General features: G+C 43.0%; 1 protein-coding gene across 1 annotated transcript in view; it reads left to right on the top strand.

Annotated features, from left to right (window-relative positions):
- The window catches only part of LOC124615703 (glycerophosphocholine phosphodiesterase GPCPD1-like), a 274,793-nt gene that overhangs the window by 84,032 nt on the left and 169,563 nt on the right, over positions 1-21,198 (top strand). Inside the window, exon 2 of the mRNA XM_047143743.1 lies at positions 8,114-8,172. The gene's annotated coding sequence lies outside the window, so the exon portion shown is untranslated. The remainder of the gene's footprint in view (positions 1-8,113; positions 8,173-21,198) is intronic.

The raw sequence follows: 21,198 nt of genomic DNA, 5'->3' as shown, positions 1-21,198 counted from the left end.
GTTTCTAACCAGGTAATAATGCCGAATCTGTGTGTGTGTCTTTTCATGCCATTTGCTCTTGATGTCTTTCCAAATCGGATCTTTATCTTGTTCATGAGCAATGTCCTTTAAAGATGTGGTGATGAAGTTTTCAAAGGCGACTTTCTGAATGTAAAGAATACTGAAATTTTTCTCAATGTTGCCTTCTGTGTTACTTTTCTCAAGCCCAGCCGGTGCGCGTGACAGTGCGTCCGCAACAATGTTCTCCTTGCCGGGAATGTAGACTATTGTGAAGCGGAATTCTTGCAGAAACAATGCCCAACGTTTTAACCTGTCATGATTTAATTTTGAAGACATAAGAAATTGTAATGCACGATGATCACTGTATACTTTTACGTGCTTACCAGAAAGAAAGAAACGGAATTTGTTAAATGCCCAAACGATTGGTAAAGCTTCTAATTCAGTAACGGAATAATTTTTTTCAGATTTTGTTAGCACTCGGCTAGCAAAAGCAATGGTTTTCTGAACAGTAATGTCATTTTCTATGGCTTCTTGAAATAAATGGGCACCAAGACCGACTTTAGAAGAATCCGTGCTAAGGCAGAAATCTTGTGATAGATCTGGATGAGCTAATATTGGCGCATGAAGTAACGCTTCTTTTAAAGAATCGAATTCCAACTGTGCTTGTTCGTCCCAGTTCCAAATAGTATTTTTTCCAGTGAGAGATCAAAGTTTTGGTGTAACAAGAATTTGCATATTCAGAAAACGACGGTAAAAATTTACGAGACCTAGAAAACTGCGGACTTGTCTTTTTGTGGATGGAACTGGAATGGCTCTGATTGCTTCTAACTTTTCAGGATCCGGCTGAATGCCTTTAGAAGAAATAATATGTCCCAAAAACTTCACCTACGTCAGACCGAATTCAGACTTTTCCAAGTTAACTGTAATTCCAGATTCTGCAAAAATGCGTAACAAACTGTTGAGGATGCGATTATGTTGTTCCCATGAAGCTTCTGCTATTAGAATATCGTCCACATATAAGGTGATGTGACGTTTTAAGAACTCAGGCAATATGGAATTTAGCCCGCGAATGAATGCTGCTGAAGAAATGTTCAAACCAAAGGGAAGTTTCCGAAACTGATAACAAACGCCGAAACAAAGGAAAGCTGTGTATTTTCTACATTCTGGATGAAGTTCGATCTGATAAAAGCTGGATCTGAGATCAATGGAAGACAACACGTTTACACCATTAAAATTTTGAAGAAGTTCTTCCAACGTTTGCGGCCTGTCTGTTTCAGGAATAATGATAGTATTGATTTGTCTCGAATCTAAGACAAGTCTGATCGATCCATTTTTCTTCTCAACAACATGTAATGGATTGTTGTATGAGCTTACTGCAGGCTCAATAATGCCCTCATCAAGCATAGATTGTACTTCTGTTCTAACACGGTCCCTATAATGCGCCGGAATTACGTATGGTCTAACACAAAATTTAGTATGCTCACGAACACGAAATTGGTATTGAAATCCCTTGATTGTTCCTGTTTTGTGAGTAAAAACTGTGGAATGTGCTTGTAAAATCTCAAAGAGGTCCTGCCTATCAGTGTCATTACAATTCTCAATTGTTTGAATTTTATTCTGAATTAACTTATTAGTTTCAAATATGCCGTCGACATCATCCCTGTCAGTACTTGCAGAGTGATTGTTAGTGTCAAGTTCCGTTGAAAATTCCGAACTGTTGTCTAACAGGAGGTAAAGCCGATTAATTTCTTCGTCATGGTTTGAGAGCCAATCTTCAAATTTCAAAGCTACTGACTTACCTTCTTTTTCTAAACTTATTTCAGCATCGTGAAAGCTTAAGATTGCTTTGTATTCATTCAAAAAGTCTACTCCCAGTATAATTTCCGTCGACAATAATGGAACAATAAGAAAGCTCATAGAGAAGCTGTGGCTTTGACAAAAGAATTCTAAGTTGGTTTGTTGGCGTACATCTACACTTTTTCCAAAGATTGCACCTTGTAATTTAATCTTACGTAACGGAATTGTGGGACAATCGTTCGATTTGTTGCATTTGCTAAAGGCTGTTTCACTAATTACTGAAATGGGACTGCCAGAGTCAAGTACTGCCGTAAATTTTACATCATTTACTGTAATGTGAATCACAGGATATGCAATGTTGTTATGTTTTATGTCGTGTTCCTGGAGTAAGATGTCCCTAATGTCTTCCATTTTTACGTAATTACTAGCTACGGCAGCTGCGTCGTCAGTTTCATAAGTATGTTTTGTGGCTGCCAGCGGTGTGAGTCATTGCCTATTGTCTCTTTGTTGGCGCGCGTCGTTATTGGGGTTTGGAGACCTAACTTCTACAAATTCACCGTGACGAGAGGGCCCTGCTCTGTTTGAATCCCGCCAGTTCTGATGCAATTCAGGTCTGTCATGTCGGTAGTTCCTGTAGTTTCTTTCTTGTCGGTTAAGTGGTGGAGAATTTCTCCCTGAATCGTAACTGCGCGCTGGACCGTTGCGTCTCAAGTTATTCTGTCTCCGGTAATAATAATTGTTTTGGTTCCCATATTGTCTGTTTCTCTGATTGTCTCTGTGATAGTCATTACCGCGGAGAGGTGATCTTTCCCTGTAATTATTACTACTCTGCCAACCGTTGTCATACGGGTGGTGTCTGTTTTGGTCACGATTTGTGTTGTGAGAATAGCCTTGTCGCGTCCAGTTATTATCGAGGAATTGTGACGGATGTGACCTGTAATTGTTGTGTTCCTGTTTCCGCATTCCGCGATTGTCAGTGTCAATTTCCAATTCTTGTAACAGTCCCTGAAAAGCTTCAATGTCGTCTTTGCAACGTCCTGCCAAAATAATGTGTCGTAAATGTTCAGGCAATTTGATTAAGCAAATGCGGATAAGTTCTGAGGGGCTGTATGGGTTTGCCAGGTACTGATTCTTGTGCAACATGTCTTCAAAATATTTCATAAGACTGGAAAATTCAGATTGTTCGAAACGTTTCATCATTATGATGCTTTGTTTTACTCGGTCTTGTGTGGCCTGAGACCAATGTGTTGAGAGGAAGGCATGGTAAAACTCTCCTTCACTGTGGCAATCGTGAATGACCGACCGCATTCTTACAGCTGGTTCATTCTCTAAGTAGCCACACATAAATTCTAATCTGTGCTCTAATGACCAGTTGGGAGGAAAACAATGAGAGAATTGATGGAGCCATGCTTGTGGATGAATGTCGTTGCCAGAATTCTTAAATGTTTTGAATTTACGTGTAGTAATGAACAGCTTATAGTCAAAGTCATCATGTCGGCGAGTCGCATATCGGTCATTGTTACGTCGTTTCGGCGGTTCCATTTCAAAATTCGGTGCATCTTCCCAATTTCTTTCATAACTTCCGAAGTGTCCTGTGTTATTATTTTGTGGTTGTTCCGTATTTCTAAGTCCCTCTTCCCGTATTGGAGCGCGAGTGGCCTCTGAAATACGTAATTCTTGTATTACCTGAGTCAGCTGATCTTGTACTTCCCGGATTTCTCTTTGGTGTTGCGTATTAATTTGATTCTGATTTTGTTTGAATTTCCTAATTTGTTCGCACTCTTCTGTGTCATTAAAGACTACCGGTTTTGTGTCGTTCAGATTATCATCTACCTTCGTAGATAAGTTAGTGAACTGATCCGAAAGTTCGGCTACTTTCTCCGATAGTGAATTTATATATGATGATATCAAGGTAAATACATTGTTTGTTCTCTATTAATATCTTTCATTTGCTAACTATCCCTATCAGTAGTTAGTGCCTTCCATAGTTTGAATCTTTTATTTAGCTGGCAGTAGTGGCGCTCGCTGTATTGCAGTAGCTTGAGGAGCGAAGATTTTTGTGAGGTAAGTGATTTGTGAAAGGTATAGTTTAATGTTAGTCAGGGCCATTCTTTTGTAGGGAATTTTGAAAGTCAGATTGCGTTGCGCTAACAAAATATTGTGTGTCAGGTTAAGCACAGTCTTTTGTAATTGTTCAAAAGGGGACGTTTCAATGCATGCCTGTATTCGTCGTGGCATACTATCCACAAGTTCATCAAGGCACTGCTGGTCCAGATTGTCCCACTCCTCAACAGATATTTGGCGTAGATTCCTCAGAGTGGTTGGTGGGTCACGTCGTCCATAAACAGCCGTTTTCAATCTACCCAGGCATTTTCGATAGCGTTCATGTCTGGAGAACATGCTAGCCACTCTAGTCGAGCGATGTGTTATCCTGAAGTAAGTCATTCACAAGATGTGCACGATGGGGACGCGAATTGTCGTCCATGAAGACGAATGCCTCGCCAACATGCTGCCGATATGGTTGCACTATCGGTTGGAGGATAGCATTCACGTATCTTATAGCCGTTACGGCGCCTTCCATGACCACCAGCGATGTACGTCGGCCCCACATAATGCCACCCCAAAACATCATGGGACCTCAACCTTGCTGGACTCGCTGGACAGTGTGTCTAAGACGTTCAGCCTGACCGGGTTGCCTCCAAATACGTCTCCAACGATTGTCTGGTTGAAGGCATATGCGACACTCATCGGTGAAGAGAACGTGATGCCAATTCTGAGCGATCCGTTCGGCAGGTTGTTGGGCCCATCTGTACCGCGCTGCATGGTGTCGTGGTTGCAAAGATGGACCTCGCCATGGACGTCGGGAGTGAAGTTGCGCATCATGCAGCCTATTGCGCACAGTTTGAGTCGTAACACGACGTCCTGCGGCTGCACGAAAAGCATCATCCAACATGGTGGCTTTGCTGTCAGGGTTCCTCCGAGCTGTAATCCATAGGTAATGGTCATCCACTGCAGTCGTAGCCCTTGGGCGGCTTGAGCGAGGCATGTCGTCGGCAGTTCCTGTCTCTCTGTACCGCCTCCATGTCCGAACATCATCGCTTTGGTTCACTCCGAGATGCCTGGACACTTCGCTTGTTTAGAGCCCTTCGTGGCACAAAGTAACAATGCGGACGCGATCGAACCCCGGTATTGACTGTCTAGGCATCGTTAAACTGCAACCAACAAGAGCCGTGTACCTCCTTCTTGGTGAAATGACTGGAACTGATTGGCTGTCGGACCCCCTCCGTCTAATAGGCGTTGCTCATGCACGGTTGTATACATCTTTGGGCGGGTTTAGTGACATCTCTGAACAGTCAAAGCGTCTGTGTCTGTGATCCACTATCCACAGTCAACATCTGTCTTCAGGAGTTCTGGGAACCGGGATGATGCAAAACTTTTTTTGATGTGTGTATGTGTATCTCTTGCTAGAGAAGAAAGCTCCTGTGGAGAAGTTTTTTCTGTGGCTGCGAATTAAACTTGGGTTTTTAAAAGTCCACCTTCTGCAAAGTACGTTTTTCTTTTTTTCTACTCTCCACCCAAAGATGTTTTAAGATGTATGTGACATCTTCAGTGTCTGTCAATTTATTTTTGGAATAAATATTATACGATGTACCTTATTGGCCGGCCGGTGTGGCCGAGCAGTCCTATGCGCTTCAGTTCTTTTTTTCTACTCTCCACCCAAAGATGTTCCAAGATGTATGTGACATCTTCAGTGTCTGTCGATTTATTTTTGGAATAAATATTATACGATGTACGTTGTTGGCCGGCCGGTGTGGCCGAGCGGTTCTAGGCGCTTCAGTTTGGAACCGCGCGACCGCTGCGGTCGCAGGTTCGAATCATGCCTTGGGCATGGATGTGTGTGATGTCCTTAGGTTAGTTAAGTTTAAGTAGGTCTAAGTTCTAGGGGACTGATGACCTTAGATGTTAAGTCCCATAGTGCTCAGAGCCATTTGATCCATTTTTGTACGTTATTGATTTTTATATTTTTGGCCTGTAAACTATAGCAGACACATTAACTGTGAAGATGTAACTGTGCAGGTTGGCTTGATTTTATGTTTTTTTTATGGGCTAATGGGTAATGGCTAATAAAATTTCATTTCACTTAATTGAACACTAACAAATGCTAAGCAATTTAATCTTTGAGCACATCCTGACCTGCATAATAGGAGGTAACCGTTGTTACAATTTTCTACTGTCACTAAATTGTAGTCGCCACCATTATAAGGAGTAACTTGTACGTATTGTCTCGATTGTAAATTGTTATAGCTTAAGTTAAAAAGAAAAATGTTTTGTTACAAATTTAGGTCTCTGAACAGAACAAAATTTCGCGACGGACTTCATAGCACTATGGCACAAAATAAAAGTTTTTTCGAAGTATATTCGGTAAACTGCGAATTCTTTCATCACCAGCTTTTTAGGTGGAGCTATACTTCCCAACTGTGACATATTAAATTTTGTGCCGAACTGGGACTCGAACCCAAGTTTCCCGCTTATTGCAAGCAGTCGCCTTACCATTTGGGCTATTCAAGCACGCTCCCCAGACTGACCCAAACTTCCACACGTCACGCTGCCCATATCCTTATGTCGTAGTCTAATCTGTCACCGCGTCTAAGCTGTCATCGATAGGTAGCATAGCTATGCTGAGTACAATTGATGCTACAAGAATTCGAAATTTAGTGAATATATTTTGAAAAATATTTCGACAGCTGTAGATCGTCAAGTAAAATACGAACAAAATAAAATGACGCAACTTAATGGTTGGGAAAGTCTGATCTACGTTGTACTTTGCGGGGGAAGCACTAGGACACTCGGCCAGAGAGAAGGAGCACTCTGGCATAGCTAAACGGGTTAAACATTGAAGCACGAATAAAAACTTTTCAGAAGTGCGTTGACATATTGTAGAAAAACATATTGTAAAGACACGCTATGGCTGAACTCAAATTTTTTGAAAGAAAAGTAAAACAGATCGCGAAAACAGAACTAACTGAACTATGTGTGTTATTACTAATCATAATTTAAACGAGTAACTATCAGACCAAGAGAGTATTTTGGTTGCTCAGCTGCTTCGCTTAGCAATGTGCTTCGTACTGTGCGAGGGTATGACAACAAATGTTTTTTTTAGGAGAGCTTTGTTAACAATTTGCAGCAAAAAATCTGTTGGAAACATTGTTTCAGAAGTTAGTAACAACGTACAGCAGACAAGACCAGAACAGAACATGCAAATAAAACTCTTCTGTGCATTTGTAATTCATAGCGTGGTTTTATAAAGCGTAACTACAAATGCAGAGCTCCCTGTTCATAACTTTACTAGACCAATGATGTGTGCCGGCCGAAGTGGCCGCGCGGTTCTGGCGCTGCAGTCTAGAACCGCGAGACCGCTACGGTCGCAGGTTCGAATCCTGCCTCGGGTATGGATGTGTGTGATGTCCTTAGGTTAGTTAGGTTTAACTAGTTCTAAGTTCTAGGGGACTAATGACCTCAGCAGTTGAGTCCGATAGTGCTCAGAGCCATTTGAACCATTTTTTGAACCAATGATGTGTACAGTGCTCCACTCTAGATATATGCAGTTCCAACACAACTGTGTCTTATGGAGGTCCTTCAGACCAAGATTTTACGAATCATAATCAATGCTCCACCAAACACACGTTCTGTGGACGAGCACAATGAATTCCACCTCGAGACCACCCCCGAGATATTCAAGAAACTCGCCCCACGCGTGTACATGAACTAGAGCCATTCGAACAATCCCTTCATTCTTACCTGAGAAACCACGAACAACCAAATGTAGAAGCGTAACAGACCAAAGACTCTCTTTAACAGTGCCAACTGAGTTCTTCTGTAAAGTTCAATCTGAGAACCACACATACCATTAGGTCGGCGACTTTTTGTGTCATAGAATGCTTGACTGCCTCTGCCAGTTGTACTATCAAAACAGCAAACGCCGGACGGGGTGGCCGAGCGGTTCTAGCCGCTGCAGTCTGGAACCGCGCGACCGCTACGGTCGCAGGTTCGAGTCCTGCCTCGGGCATGGATGTGTGTGATGCCCTTAGGTTGGTTCGGTTTAAGTAGTTCTAAGTTCTTAGGGACTGATGACCTCAGAAGTTAAGTCCCATAGTGCTCAGAGCCATTTGCACCATTTGAAAACAGAAAACAACCGGCTACCCTATGACAGCTGACAACACAAAAATCACAAACAAATCTCAGACAACAAATTACACTGAGCAGTTAATTTCATAATCAAATGGACCACTCTGATGACGATCTTGGTATGTTATAGGCCCGAGACGAGACGATTGTTGTGGACCCAGGAGACACCGTCGGTTCCCAGCAGCAACGGTAACTTTCCTATCACTAACAGTCTTTGCACTCTGCATGAACTGTCGCTGTTGGCTGTACATTTCCGCCAGCAACCCTAACACCCGTCCAGACGGTTGCAGAAGTTTTGTTTTCCCACGATTCAACATCCTAGATGGAACCATACTAATTGGTGATCGCATCCACACCTACGGACAGTATCACAAACCCGCATCGTGTGATACCCCAATTGAAATGCTAACCCTTTTTACAATGATGGCAGTACAACTTCGTGTGATGGTCACCTTGCAAGTCCACTTTTTCTCGAATGCACCCTTTTAATGTTCATAGATACACGCAGTTATGTCAGTCACGTATTACTTACATTGGTTCAAAACTATTACAAAGTCTAAAAATGTATAATTGCTTTCAATTCAAAACCACCAATGGTTAATTTGCTCTGAAAAACTGGATATTGCAGCAATCCATATCACAGTGCTGTATGGATAAAACGTCTCTGACGGCAATACCATTATTACTTCTCTTCGTTGTGGCAACTGCAACTTGCGACGTGAAACGTTTCTTATACGAATGTAAGCAGATGGAACATTTATATCTATGGAAATTTTTCTCTATACACTCCTGGAAATGGAAAAAAGAACACATTGACACCGGTGTGTCAGACCCACCATACTTGCTCCGGACACTGCGAGAGGGCTGTACAAGCAATGATCACATGCACGGCACAGCGGACACACCAGGAACCGCGGTGTTGGCCGTCGAATGGCGCTAGCTGCGCAGCATTTGTGCACCGCCGCCGTCAATGTCAGCCAGTTTGCCGTGGCATACGGAGCTCCATCGCAGTCTTTAACACTGGTAGCATGCCGCGACAGCGTGGACGTGAACCGTATGTGCAGTTGACGGACTTTGAGCGAGGGCGTATAGTGGGCATGCGGGAGGCCGGGTGGACGTACCGCCGAATTGCTCAACACGTGGGGCGTGAGGTCTCCACAGTACATCGATGTTGTCGCCAGTGGTCGGCGGAAGGTGCACGTGCCCGTCGACCTGGGACCGGACCGCAGCGACGCACGGATGCACGCCAAGACCGTAGGATCCTACGCAGTGCCGTAGGGGACCGCACCGCCACTTCCCAGCAAATTAGGGACACTGTTGCTTTTGGGGTATCGGCGAGGACCATTCGCAACCGTCTCCATGAAGCTGGGCTACGGTCCCGCACACCGTTAGGCCGTCTTCCGCTCACGCCCTAACATCGTGCAGCCCGCCTCCAGTGGTGTCGCGACAGGCGTGAATGGAGGGACGAATGGAGACGTGTCGTCTTCAGCGATGAGAGTCGCTTCTGCCTTGGTGCCAATGATGGTCGTATGCGTGTTTGGCGCCGTGCAGGTGAGCGCCACAATCAGGACTGCATACGACCGAGGCACACAGGGCCAACACCCGGCATCATGGTGTGGGGAGCGATCTCCTACACTGGCCGTACACCACTGGTGATCGTCGAGGTACATCCAAACCGTCATCGAACCCATCGTTCTATCATTCCTAGACCGGCAAGGGAACTTGCTGTTCCAACAGGACAATGCACGTCCGCATGTATCCCGTGCCACCCAACGTGCTCTAGAAGGTGTACGTCAACTACCCTGGCCAGCAAGATCTCCGGATCTGTCCCCCATTGAGCATGTTTGGGACTGGATGAAGCGTCGTCTCACGCGGTCTGCACGTCCAGCACGAACGCTGGTCCAACTGAGGCGCCAGGTGGAAATGGCATGGCAAGCCGTTCCACAGGACTACATCCAGCATCTCTACGATCGTCTCCATGGGAGAATAGCAGCCTGCATTGCTGCGAAAGGTGGATATACACTGTACCAGTGCCGACATTGTGCATGCTCTGTTGCCTGTGTCTATGTGCCTGTGGTTCTGTCAGTGTGATCATGTGATGTATCTGACCCCAGGAATGTGTCAATAAAGTTTCCCCTTCCTGGGACAATGAATTCACGGTGTTCTTATTTCAATTTCCAGGAGTGTAGTTGGATCCCAAGAACAAGTGTTACGTGATAATGACTATCATCGCTGTTAGCGCTTGCACGTCCAAATGTATGTCTACAAATAGACCATTTCAAATTAAATCCAAACCTCCATGCTGCGACAAGACTTTAGTGTCGTAAGAGCGCCTAAACAGTTTTGCATGAAATGATTTACTGTTGAAACACAAGGTAAACGATAACCAGTGATGTCTTGTACTCATAAACGGAAGAAGAAAAACATTTAAATATTAAGGCATTCGTAGACCTTAGGCAGGGGCAAAATGCAGTACAGAAATAATGCTGGAGATCTGAACCTTCTCAGTGATTTTTATCACTCTGAATTTACTTCGTTGCTTTTGCACCACCTTCGAACTTGCCTATGCTACATTTTATGTTTTAGAAGATTACTTCACGTTATACCTCTCGTGAACGCATGCAATTTTACCTGTTTTTATATTAAAAATTACCAAGCACACTTTTTTTAGTGCTCATTGGTATGATTACCATACGTTTCCAGATGGCTGAAACATGCATTTTTTAAGAGATCTGACCAGCAGCTCATGCGTGCAATTATTGGTTAGTTTCAGTATGACTGGAGCTACGGGAACAGCTGGAAACGAGATCCCCAGTCTGGAGCTCTTGCGGCGTAATTGTGCAGACAAGTGGCGGTAACGTAAGAATGAGAGCCTTGACTCGGCGAGAAACACTCAACAAATATAACGGAAACGTTTCCCACTGGCGAACGTTTCTCTACACTACTGAGCGAACACGCGTGTAGAGTCCGCGCATATAGCTGGTGGTTAGATGCGCAATAAACAGGGCACGCTTGGGGAGAGCGTTAGTGGTGGAGGTTACGGGAAAGCACTGTAGAAGAAACGCTGAGCGCTGCAGGAATGAAAGTGCCGTTCCAAACTGAACTCTATACTCACATTGTTTGTAAATATTAAGTGGAGCTCTCCACACCCACACTTGCCTGGTGAAGATTCAAAAAGGGCTGTCACATCTGCTCCGGTTAGTATCTAAAAAGAATGCCGCTCAAAACGCAAGAAAAAGAGCGATTTTTTTTTCGCCTTGATTATAACCATTTGAAATTTTCAGAGAAGCGTCATAAGTGGCGAATTTTGAGTAAAACCTGCACATTTTTATTGTTGCCATTTTAAAATTTGCTTCTTTTGCCAAAACCCATTGTCTGCAGCTCGTGGTCGTGCGGTAGCGTCCTCGCTTCCCGCGCCCGGGTTCCTGGTTTCGATTCCCGGCGGGGTCAGGGATTTTCTCTGCCTCGTGATGACTGGGTGTTGTGTGCTGTCCTTAGGTTAGTTAGGTTTAAGTAGTTCTAAGTTCTAGGGGACTGATGACCATAGATGTTAAGTCCCATAGTGCTCAGAGCCATTTGAATCATTTTTTTTGAGTTTACACCACATCACCTCACTAATATGTTGTACAGACACAGTTGTGAGTGAATTCTGAAACGGTGGTTTATTAAGCTTATTACTCGAGGAACTGAGGAAAAGTAAGGTCAGTAGCTTATGAAAAAGCACATCCCCGGAACAAAAATAAATGTGTCGTGTCTGCACTTACGTTGTTCCAAAACCCATAGCATTTCTCGTTTCACCAGCTACCAATGGCCCTTAATAACCATATAGCAAAATATTTTCTTCTTTGCATGCTATATTTTCCAAGATCTCGTTTTGATATCTCAAACAATTTATGTAATAACAGGAATGTTGTGGATATTTCTCTCTGACTTTATTGCTGGCGCGCACAATCGCAAGAGAGTGTTCTAAATCAGATCAATATTCTCGATATTGGTGACAGATAGAGACCTCCATCGAAGTCTAAAGAAAAATTCGATATCTTCGCTAAATTTCACGTGCAACAACATATTATGTAACATACTCCCGCAAGGTCATAGCGACACCTATTTTCATTGCAAACTTTTTCGAATTTCACTTATCTTACTTCCATGCAAATATCACAATAACTATGACCATTAACTAAACGATGGGCACATCATCATGAATCTGACATGTAGAGCTATGCAAGTAGCGCAAAAATGAAATTTTTGTACGAATACTTTCTGTAAAATCGACTGACAAAGATTGCAGGGCGCACACCTCTGTCCTGTCACTGCCGACCGGCCTCCCCTCCCGAACAAACGAATGAACTCGCCCAGTGCACCATATCCTACACGGACTCTGCGTGGCTCTGTCGCATCATTCTAAACAAGCTTAACATCATATTTTGGTGAGACAAGCGATCGCGAATAGCACGAATAAAGCTGCACTGCTCATGTGACAAAGGTTTCTGCAAAAGTACAATGCTTATTTTAAAGTAACATTATTTGGAGGTACACATAGAAAGAAGACATTCTGATGCTCAGAAGCTATTCCTGCGAGTAACAAGGTTAAAAGCGAGGGATGTAATTTCCTATGTTGCACTGATGACAAGTCAGGTAATGTGTTTCTGCATCGAAAAAGCTTTGGTAACAGGAACGAGTGCGTTTGCTTTGCAGTAAATCTGCCAATATTGTATAAAGAGCTTGCTTTGAGGCCAGGTGCATAAAATTATTTTGTCTAGCCATGAAGCCTGAAATGAAACAATGACTGTGAGGCAGAAATAAGACATTGTTTTATATTCAATGAACGTAACTCCATCTTCCGGTTGAGTATGGGACTAAAGCTGTTCAATGTTCAATAAAAACAATACCAATCGCCGTTTTATAGGGTTATTTCTAAGCAGCCGGTTTCGACGTTACACTACGTCATCTTCTGGCCTAAACTGCTCCAATCCAGTAACCTTCGAGTTACAAATATAGCAGTGCCTTTAACTGGTCTCGTAACAGCTATTACGGGCAAATGTGCTCGCTGGTATTGTTTTTATTGAACATTGTTTTATATTGTGGAGGGGTGCTGAACAGTAATGCCTCCGAATTTCTTATGTGACAGCTCTTAAAGCTTTGTAAATAAAATAAACGTTGTAAATATTTTACATCTTTCTTCTTCATGTACACCCTCGTATTTTCAAACATTTTTTTGGGCTTAAGTGTATTTGTTATAATAAGTTGCAGAACGTTCTCGTACTCTCAATATGCACTTCTCCATACTTCACTCTAGTTTATCTTCCTTTTCCTATCCCTCTCACAATCCCTCCACTCGAACACCTCAATCCTATCCCCAATTACATTACTTTAAAGAACGTATAACGTGAATCATTTACATCCACTTACGATGATACAACAGCACCAAACAATGTTTGGATTTAAGGACATGAAAAACTGGCGGTCTGCACTTAATTTTGCTATCCTGCAATATAACTACAGGCTATTCTTTCTAAATCAATTATTTTTTTTCTGAGGCAGTAATCTCCATGGAAATAGAATGGAACTGTTTCCGCGTAGTCACGCCTTTCAAGATAATTTGGTTGGCATGTCCAGCCCTTCAATCAGTTTCACACGAAAATATTTCGAGACTGTTGGAATAAACAATAGGAGAAATTACATTAATTATTGACAATGACCGCGGACTCTTTTAATGATTTAGATCACATTTATACATAAACAATACGCTCTTGTTCACTAGTTTAGTAAATTTCTATATGTCTCGTGAACAAAATAAGGACATAACAACAGTCGTCAGAGCGTATAGTTTTAAATAGCAAATTTTAGAAGTAAGATCGTTATTCCTCGTACCAAAACACTGTACGGGAGGTACTTCTGTTTCGCACTCAAGTAAAATGACTTTTTGTGGCGACGACTTTCGGAGGCACAAAGATGTTGGAAGACTACATAACCTTCAAAATTCAATTTTTCACCCTGGCGCGCCGGAAAGGGAGAGCATTATACACAGCTCACGTGTGTTTGACGATAACTTAATTGGTAGGTCAAGTGATAAATACCACGAGTAAATAAAGAAGCCCCAAGCAGGTAAGGTTTGTAGATGGCTGCCAATATTCTTTCTTGGTCGCGAGGGTCTTCTGTTCGCAAGGGAGCCACGCCTGCTAGTCATCATCGATAGGTCTTAACTTATGATACACGGAGGGTCTGGCCAGAATTGAAAGTCACAGAAGTTGGAGCTCCAGATGGCCGAGCGTTTAGTCAAAATAGCATTTTTGGTGCAGAATGGGCGAGGCATGCGCTATTTATGTTACCATAGTTTCTAGCAAGCGAATGGCGCAGTCGAAAGAGAACAACAGAACGGTAATCCGAGAGTCGTCGGGTCGAGTTTCTGTGTGGAAACTTCTTTAGTTTCAGTTCTTACGTTACTTACATCGCAAATAACATTATGTCGGACCTCCTTTTACTCGGTTTAGTGTAGCAACACGACGTAGCATGGATTAAATGAGACGCTGGAAGTCCCATGCAGAAACATTGAGCCATGCTGCCTCTACAGCCGTCTACAATTGCAAAAGTGTTGCCGGAGCAGGATTTTCTGCACGAACTAACCTCTCGATTATGTCCCATAAATGTTCGATGGGACTCAAGTCGGACGATCTGTGTGGCCAAATCATTCGCACGAACTGTCCAAAATGTTCTTCAAACCAATCGCCAACAATTGTGACCCGGTTACACGGTGCATTGTCATCCATAAAAATTACATCGTTGTTTGCGACAATAAAGTCCAAGTAACCGAAAATAACCATTTCCAGTCAATGATCGGTTCAGTCGGACCAGAGGACCAGTCCATTCCATGTAAACACAGTCCACACGATTGTGGAACCACGACCAGCTTGCACAGTGACTTGTTGACAACTTGGGTCCATGGCTTCGTGCGGTCTGCGCCACATTCGAACCCATCTATCAGCTATTAACAACTCCAATCGGGACTCATCTGACCAGGACACGGTTTTCCAGTCGCCTAGCGTCCAACCGGTATGGTCACGAGCCGAGGAGAGGCGCTGCAAGCAATGTCGTGCAGTCAGCAAAAGCACCCGCGTCGGTCGTCTGCTGCCATAGCCCATTAAAGCCAAATCTCGCCGCACTGTCGTAACATATGCGTTCGTCGTAAGTCCCACACTGATTTCTGCAGTTATTTCACGCAGTGTTACTTGCGTGTTACCACTGACAGCTCTACGCAAAAGCATCTGTTCTCGGTCGTTAAGTGAAGGCTTTGTCCGTGGTGAGAGATAACGCCTGAAATTCGGTATGCTCGGCACTTTCTTGATACTTGGATCTCGGAGTATTGAATCCTCTAACGATTTCCTAAATGTAATTGCACAGGCGTCTAGCTCCAACTACAATTTCGCGTCAAAGTCAGTTAATTTCCGTCGTGCGGCCATAATAAGGTCGGAAACCTTTTCATATGAATCACCTGAGTACAGGTGACAGCTCCGTCAATGCACTGTCCTTTGACATTTTGTATACGCGATAAAAATGCCATCTGTATATGTACACCTCGCTATCAAATGGTTCAAATGGCTCTGAGCACATACAGACTCGACTTCACGGCCCTCTGACTACTATTCTGTGCTCTTTCCGCCGCGCCAACCGCTTCCTGAAAACTACGATAGCATAAATGGCTTATGCCTCGCCCGAATTATGTCAAAAATGCTGTTTTTCCTAAAGGCTTGGCCATCTGGTGCTTCCTCTTCTGTCACTTTTATTTCTGGCCAAGTCCTGCATATACCATAAATGTGGGCGAAATCGGTGATAACGTGCAGACGTGGTCCCCTTCTTAGACGAACTTAAACTCGGTATTTCAGAAATGGGAAGTATTCGAGGTAATTATCGGACTCTCAACGGAAAGTCTGTATCTCAGTTACGAAACAAAATGGAACGTTGGAAAAATATTATTGAGCTCAATTACAAAATTATTAGAAAAAAATTATCCAAGAATGCAACTTTGCAGAGAGCTGTAGTCCTTTGGCAGACGTGAATTCACATGGTTGTGCTGAAATAAATTTTGTTACCTATTCTGTAAAATTCGAATGTGTAAGAGGTATACAAACTTTTACTTTGTAAGTCAACTAAACGGAAAAACTATGAACGCTGTAAATGCAGTTATCCAAGAAATACAAAAGTCAGGTCGAAACTTCAGTTATCGTAAGAGGCCGTGTTTTGTAAAGCGACTTCAAGATGAACGAAGAAATATTTGATTTCAAGGTCCTGGCACATTAAGGTCATTAGGGAGAGTATTACATAGACGGAGGTGGATATCGGCCATGGCCTTCTTGGCTGTAGTTCGAGAGAAGCAGCAAGAAGCTTGAAAGCAGGCTGAAAAAATCTGAAAGTAAAGCATATCCCTCCAGAATACGAATCCAGTGTCACTCTCCAGGGCGAAAGGAAATTTCAGTACTGATCAAAAACTTTTCTGTGATAAGTCCGCAGATACCTAGCAAGTTTTCAAATTTACTTACAGCCTAAGCTGAAAATTTCTAGTATGAGACACTTGATGACGTAAGGCAAGAAGACTGCAATGATTTTGTGGATCTACGACAGCGCGTCTTTGCCAGGACAAAGAATTCAGAATGACTAAAACGTGAACAGGTCTTCGCAGTTGGCTGCTCACCCAAGGCACACATCTCCCAGAATTCGTGGAGGTCTTGGCAGAAACTAATGAGTTTCTGGGCTATGTATGGCGTCGAGTCCAGCACTCAGATTAGCAGATTTTTACATCACGCGAATGTTTTAGATGCCAAATAAAACATTTATATACATACGGCGAACTTCAACTGTGTGTTTTTAAGAACACAAGCGTGTTAGCGGTGTAAGTGTAGATATTGTGATCATTGGCACATTAATATGTACCTATTTCAGTGTGTTAGTTGTTTTTCTCTGCTACTACCAGTGTTGTCGTAAACACGTAATATAGTACACTACCTGATGTCTTGTGCACGGTTGTAACTGCACGACCAAGTGGTCTACGTCTGCCAGTTTAGATTAACCATTTTGCGTCCACATGTCAACACTTCGACACCTGATATCCTGCCCATGTGAAAATAAGCACTAATGGCTTGCTCTTGCCACACGTATTTGAAGATAATAAAAAAACCTAAAAATCTACGACTCCTAATAGCATAATTATTAATCTGCAAATGAAGTAAATACTGGTATATTGTTGCTCCGTACACTGTCCTCAGTCACCAACAAAAATATCTGCAGTTATTGCGCTAACGCCCTGTTATAAGGTCTGATCCAATTCGTTTCTTGTATTACAAAACCTATGACGTTTAAAAACTGGCAAGTGAAAAATTACTTTCATATCTATAGTGCACAACTGTTCCTTTGTAGGTTTTAAAAACAAATGGAGATTTTTTTGTCAGTAACGTGAACACTGTGACACTATTTGTATAGATGTTCGTGAGAAACAATGATATTATGAGGCAGTCTCTCTTCTTTCCTTTGCGTGGCGTCTATTGCATTGGATGGCTGTAATGAGCGGGGTTGTATTATAGAAAGGAAGCAAGGAAGATTAGGGTTTAACATGCCGTCGTCGACATGGTCATTTCAGACGAAAAGGAAGCGCAGCCTCGTGAAGGAAGCGGACGGAAATCGGTCATGTCCTTTCCGAGGTTTAGGCAAATCACGGGAAATCTAAATCCTAATGCCTCGTCAGGGGACTGAACGGCCGTCGTGACCCCTACAATGCCTCGCTATGTTCGTCTTATAGAGTTGTGCTTGTCACTTTATGAATTGTTATGAAATGAGAGAAGGGAAGAGATAGAAACCGGTGTCGGCTTACGGCCCACTCGTCTCCACTGACAGCAAGGGAATGGTATAGAGTCTACATCTACATCTACATGGATACTCTACAAATTACATTTAAGTGCCTGGCAGAGGGTTCATCAAACCACCTTCATAATTCTCTATTATTCCAATCTAGTATAGCGCGCGGAAAGAATGAACACCTATATCTTTCCGTAAGAGCTCTGATTTCCCTTGGTGGTCGTTCCTCCCTATGTAGGTCGGTGTCAACAAAATATTTTCGGATTCGGAGCAGAAAGTTGGTGATTGAAATTTCGTGAGAAGATGCCTTTCTTTTAATGATGTCCAGCCCAAGTCTTGTATCATTTCTATAACACTCTCTCCCATATTTCGCGATAATACAAACCGTGCTGACCTTCTTTGAACTTTTTTGAGTTTTCATTTCCAACTGACGGAGGCACCACTACCAACAGTGCCACATTAGGGTGGCTCTTACATTACACTTTCTAAACTTTTGATCATTTTTCTAGGGCTACTTCTGAGCTTATTCGAATTCCATGTAAAAATGAGCCGTATGAAATTAGGGGTCAGTAGGCTACCCTCCTCAGTCCTGAGCTTAAATTTTATGAACGAAAAGATTATGTCGGTGGTCAATATGTCGTTCTTCATACCAAACTTTACTGATAGTTTTAATAAACATTTTTGCTACAGTGATTAAAACTTTTTAAAATTTTTTGTTTTTAAAATTCAGTCTTAATCACACCACGTATGTTACAAGAACATAGGTGACCGGTCATCTATGTTCTTGTAACATACGTGGTGTGAAACAATAAGAACATAGATGACCGGTCATCTATGTTCTTGTAACATACGTGGTGTGATTAAGACTGAATTTTAAAAACAAAAAATTTTACTGACAGTTGTTCACCATATTGCATACCCTCAATATTATCGCCTCGCATACGATAACCTCCCACCACACAGATAGTAAACGTCGTACACAGTCAGAGCGTCCATCGCTGTCGATGTCTCGCAAGGACCGCCCTATGGCATGAATGATGTCTTCTCTTGTGAGGTGCATTCACTTTGGCGAATAGTCGTAATAGCACGGACTCACACGCGGTGGATGTTCCAGCACCTCCAATCCCCACGTACGCAGGAGCTCTTGCACGGTGTTTGAAGTAGGCTGTTTAAGTTTTTATGTTGGTAGCGCCACGTAGCGCTCTGTATGAAAATCACTGGCTGTGCTGTTTGCAGTCTGTGGCTGGTTGGCATTGTTGGAATATTCGCTTGTGTAGTGTTGGGTAGTTGGATGTGAACAGCGCGTAGCGTTGTGCAGTTTGAGGTGAGCCGCCAGCAGTGGTGGATGTGGGGAGAGAGCTGCCAGAGTTTTGAGAGGTTGCTATAAGCGGACGATCTGGACGTGTGTCCGCAAGAAAAAGGAAATTTGTAAAGATGGATTTCATGAATTAATATATATATATATGATGACTTTTGAACACTATTAAGGTAAATACATTGTTTGTTCTCTATCAAAATCTTTCATTTTCTAACTTTGCCTATCCGTGGTTAGTGCCTTCAGTGGCTAGAATCTTTTATTTACCTGGCAGTATTGGCGCTCGCTGTATTGCAATAGTTCGAGTAACGAAGATTTTTGTGAGGTAAGTGATTTATAAAAGGTACAGGTTATTGTTAGTCAGGGCCATTCTTTTGTAGGGATTATTGAAAGTCAGATAGCGTTGCGCTAAAAAATATTGTGTGTCAGTTTAGTGATGATCAGAATAAGTAAAGAGAAAACTGTTCGAGTACGTTGAGGTTTGCTGAGCTGTTTGAAAATCAAATAACGTATAAGTTTACTAGCGCAGTCATTTATAATTTTCCTAAGGGGACGTTACAGTGTTTACTGTGTGGCATCGTACATGGTCATGAAGGATAATGGGATGCGCTGCCAGAAGATGCTGCCGTTTTGTTCTGAGTGCTGGACGAATGTGATGTAAGAAACTGTAGTAGGAGGCTGCAGTGACCGTGTACCCCTGCGGTACAATACGATGTTGAATTAACCCATGGATATTGAACGCCACAATAACCATCACTTTGGTACCAGATGGTTCACGGTGTGGGCGAGGAGAACCAGGGCGTTTCCATTCATTGGCCGATCGTGAATGGCATTCCTGCCATACCGAAACGCTGCCACCAATCTCCTCACCGTACGATATGGAATGCTGCATCACCACGCGCCGCACGCGGGCTGTGGAAACATTGTTATGCGTAGCGAGCATATGCCACTTCAATCTTGATCCACGCACGTTTTTCGTGTTTCCTAAACAGAATGGTATGGCGTTTGAACTGACCTCCCACACTTTAGAAAATACACGCTGGAGCTGACTCAAACACAGCTGTCGCCATTCACTGCACTACTTCAGCTGACCTTCTGCTGCCAGCTACAGACTGCAGGCTTGCCATTGGACGCATATCCTTCACGTTATGGCATAATTGCCATTACTTTTTATCCAACCCTAGAACACAATTATATTTCTATTAAGTACCACAAAATGGTATTTTTTACAGCAGATATGGTGAGTCGCAGATGGGCACAACAAAAAGACTGTCACAAAATAAGCTTTCGGCCAACAAGGCCTTTGTCACAGACAGACGACACACAAACACACACACTCCCACAAACGCAACTCAAACACATATGACCATAATTCCTGGCAGCTGAAGCCACACTATGAATAGCAGCTGCAGTGCATGATGGGAGAGGCAACTGTGTGGGGTTAGGGAGGCTGGGGCGGGTAGAGAGTTTCCATTGTTTGAAAATGGTATATACTTGCGAGGGCTATCCACAAATTACATTACGTTTTGGAATTAAAAATAAATAAAGTATTGGAAATTTTTTTTATTATATACAGATGAAAGCCACACTTAAATACTACTTTTCTACATAGTTGCCATTTAAATTAAGGCACTTATCGTAGCGATGGACGAGGTTGGAAATTCCTTCGTCGTAAAATTCGGCCGCCTGCGCCTTCAACCACGTGGTTACCTCTTCTTTTGGGACAGAAAAGGTGTGATTTTTGTGGATTTCCTGGAAAGAGGCACTACAATAAACTCTCAAAGGGATTGCCAAACTCTGCACAACCTCAGAAGAGCAATACAAAACAAGCGCAGGGGAAAGTTGGGCTCAAAGATCTTGCTGATTTACGACAACGCCTAGGCCCACACGGCAAATGCCACTCGTGAAGTTCTCGAATCTTTTAAGTGGGAGTTGTTTCCTCATCCGCCGTACAGTCGCGACCTGGCACCGAGCGACTTCCACTTATTCCCAGCAATGAAGAAGTGGTTGGCTATGCAGCATTTTGATGACGACGCACAGCTTCATGAAGATGT

Source organism: Schistocerca americana, chromosome 5, assembly GCF_021461395.2.
Source record: "Schistocerca americana isolate TAMUIC-IGC-003095 chromosome 5, iqSchAmer2.1, whole genome shotgun sequence".
In the NCBI taxonomy this organism is placed as follows: Eukaryota; Metazoa; Arthropoda; class Insecta; order Orthoptera; family Acrididae; genus Schistocerca; species Schistocerca americana.
This window is presented reverse-complemented; position numbering and strand designations above follow the sequence as displayed.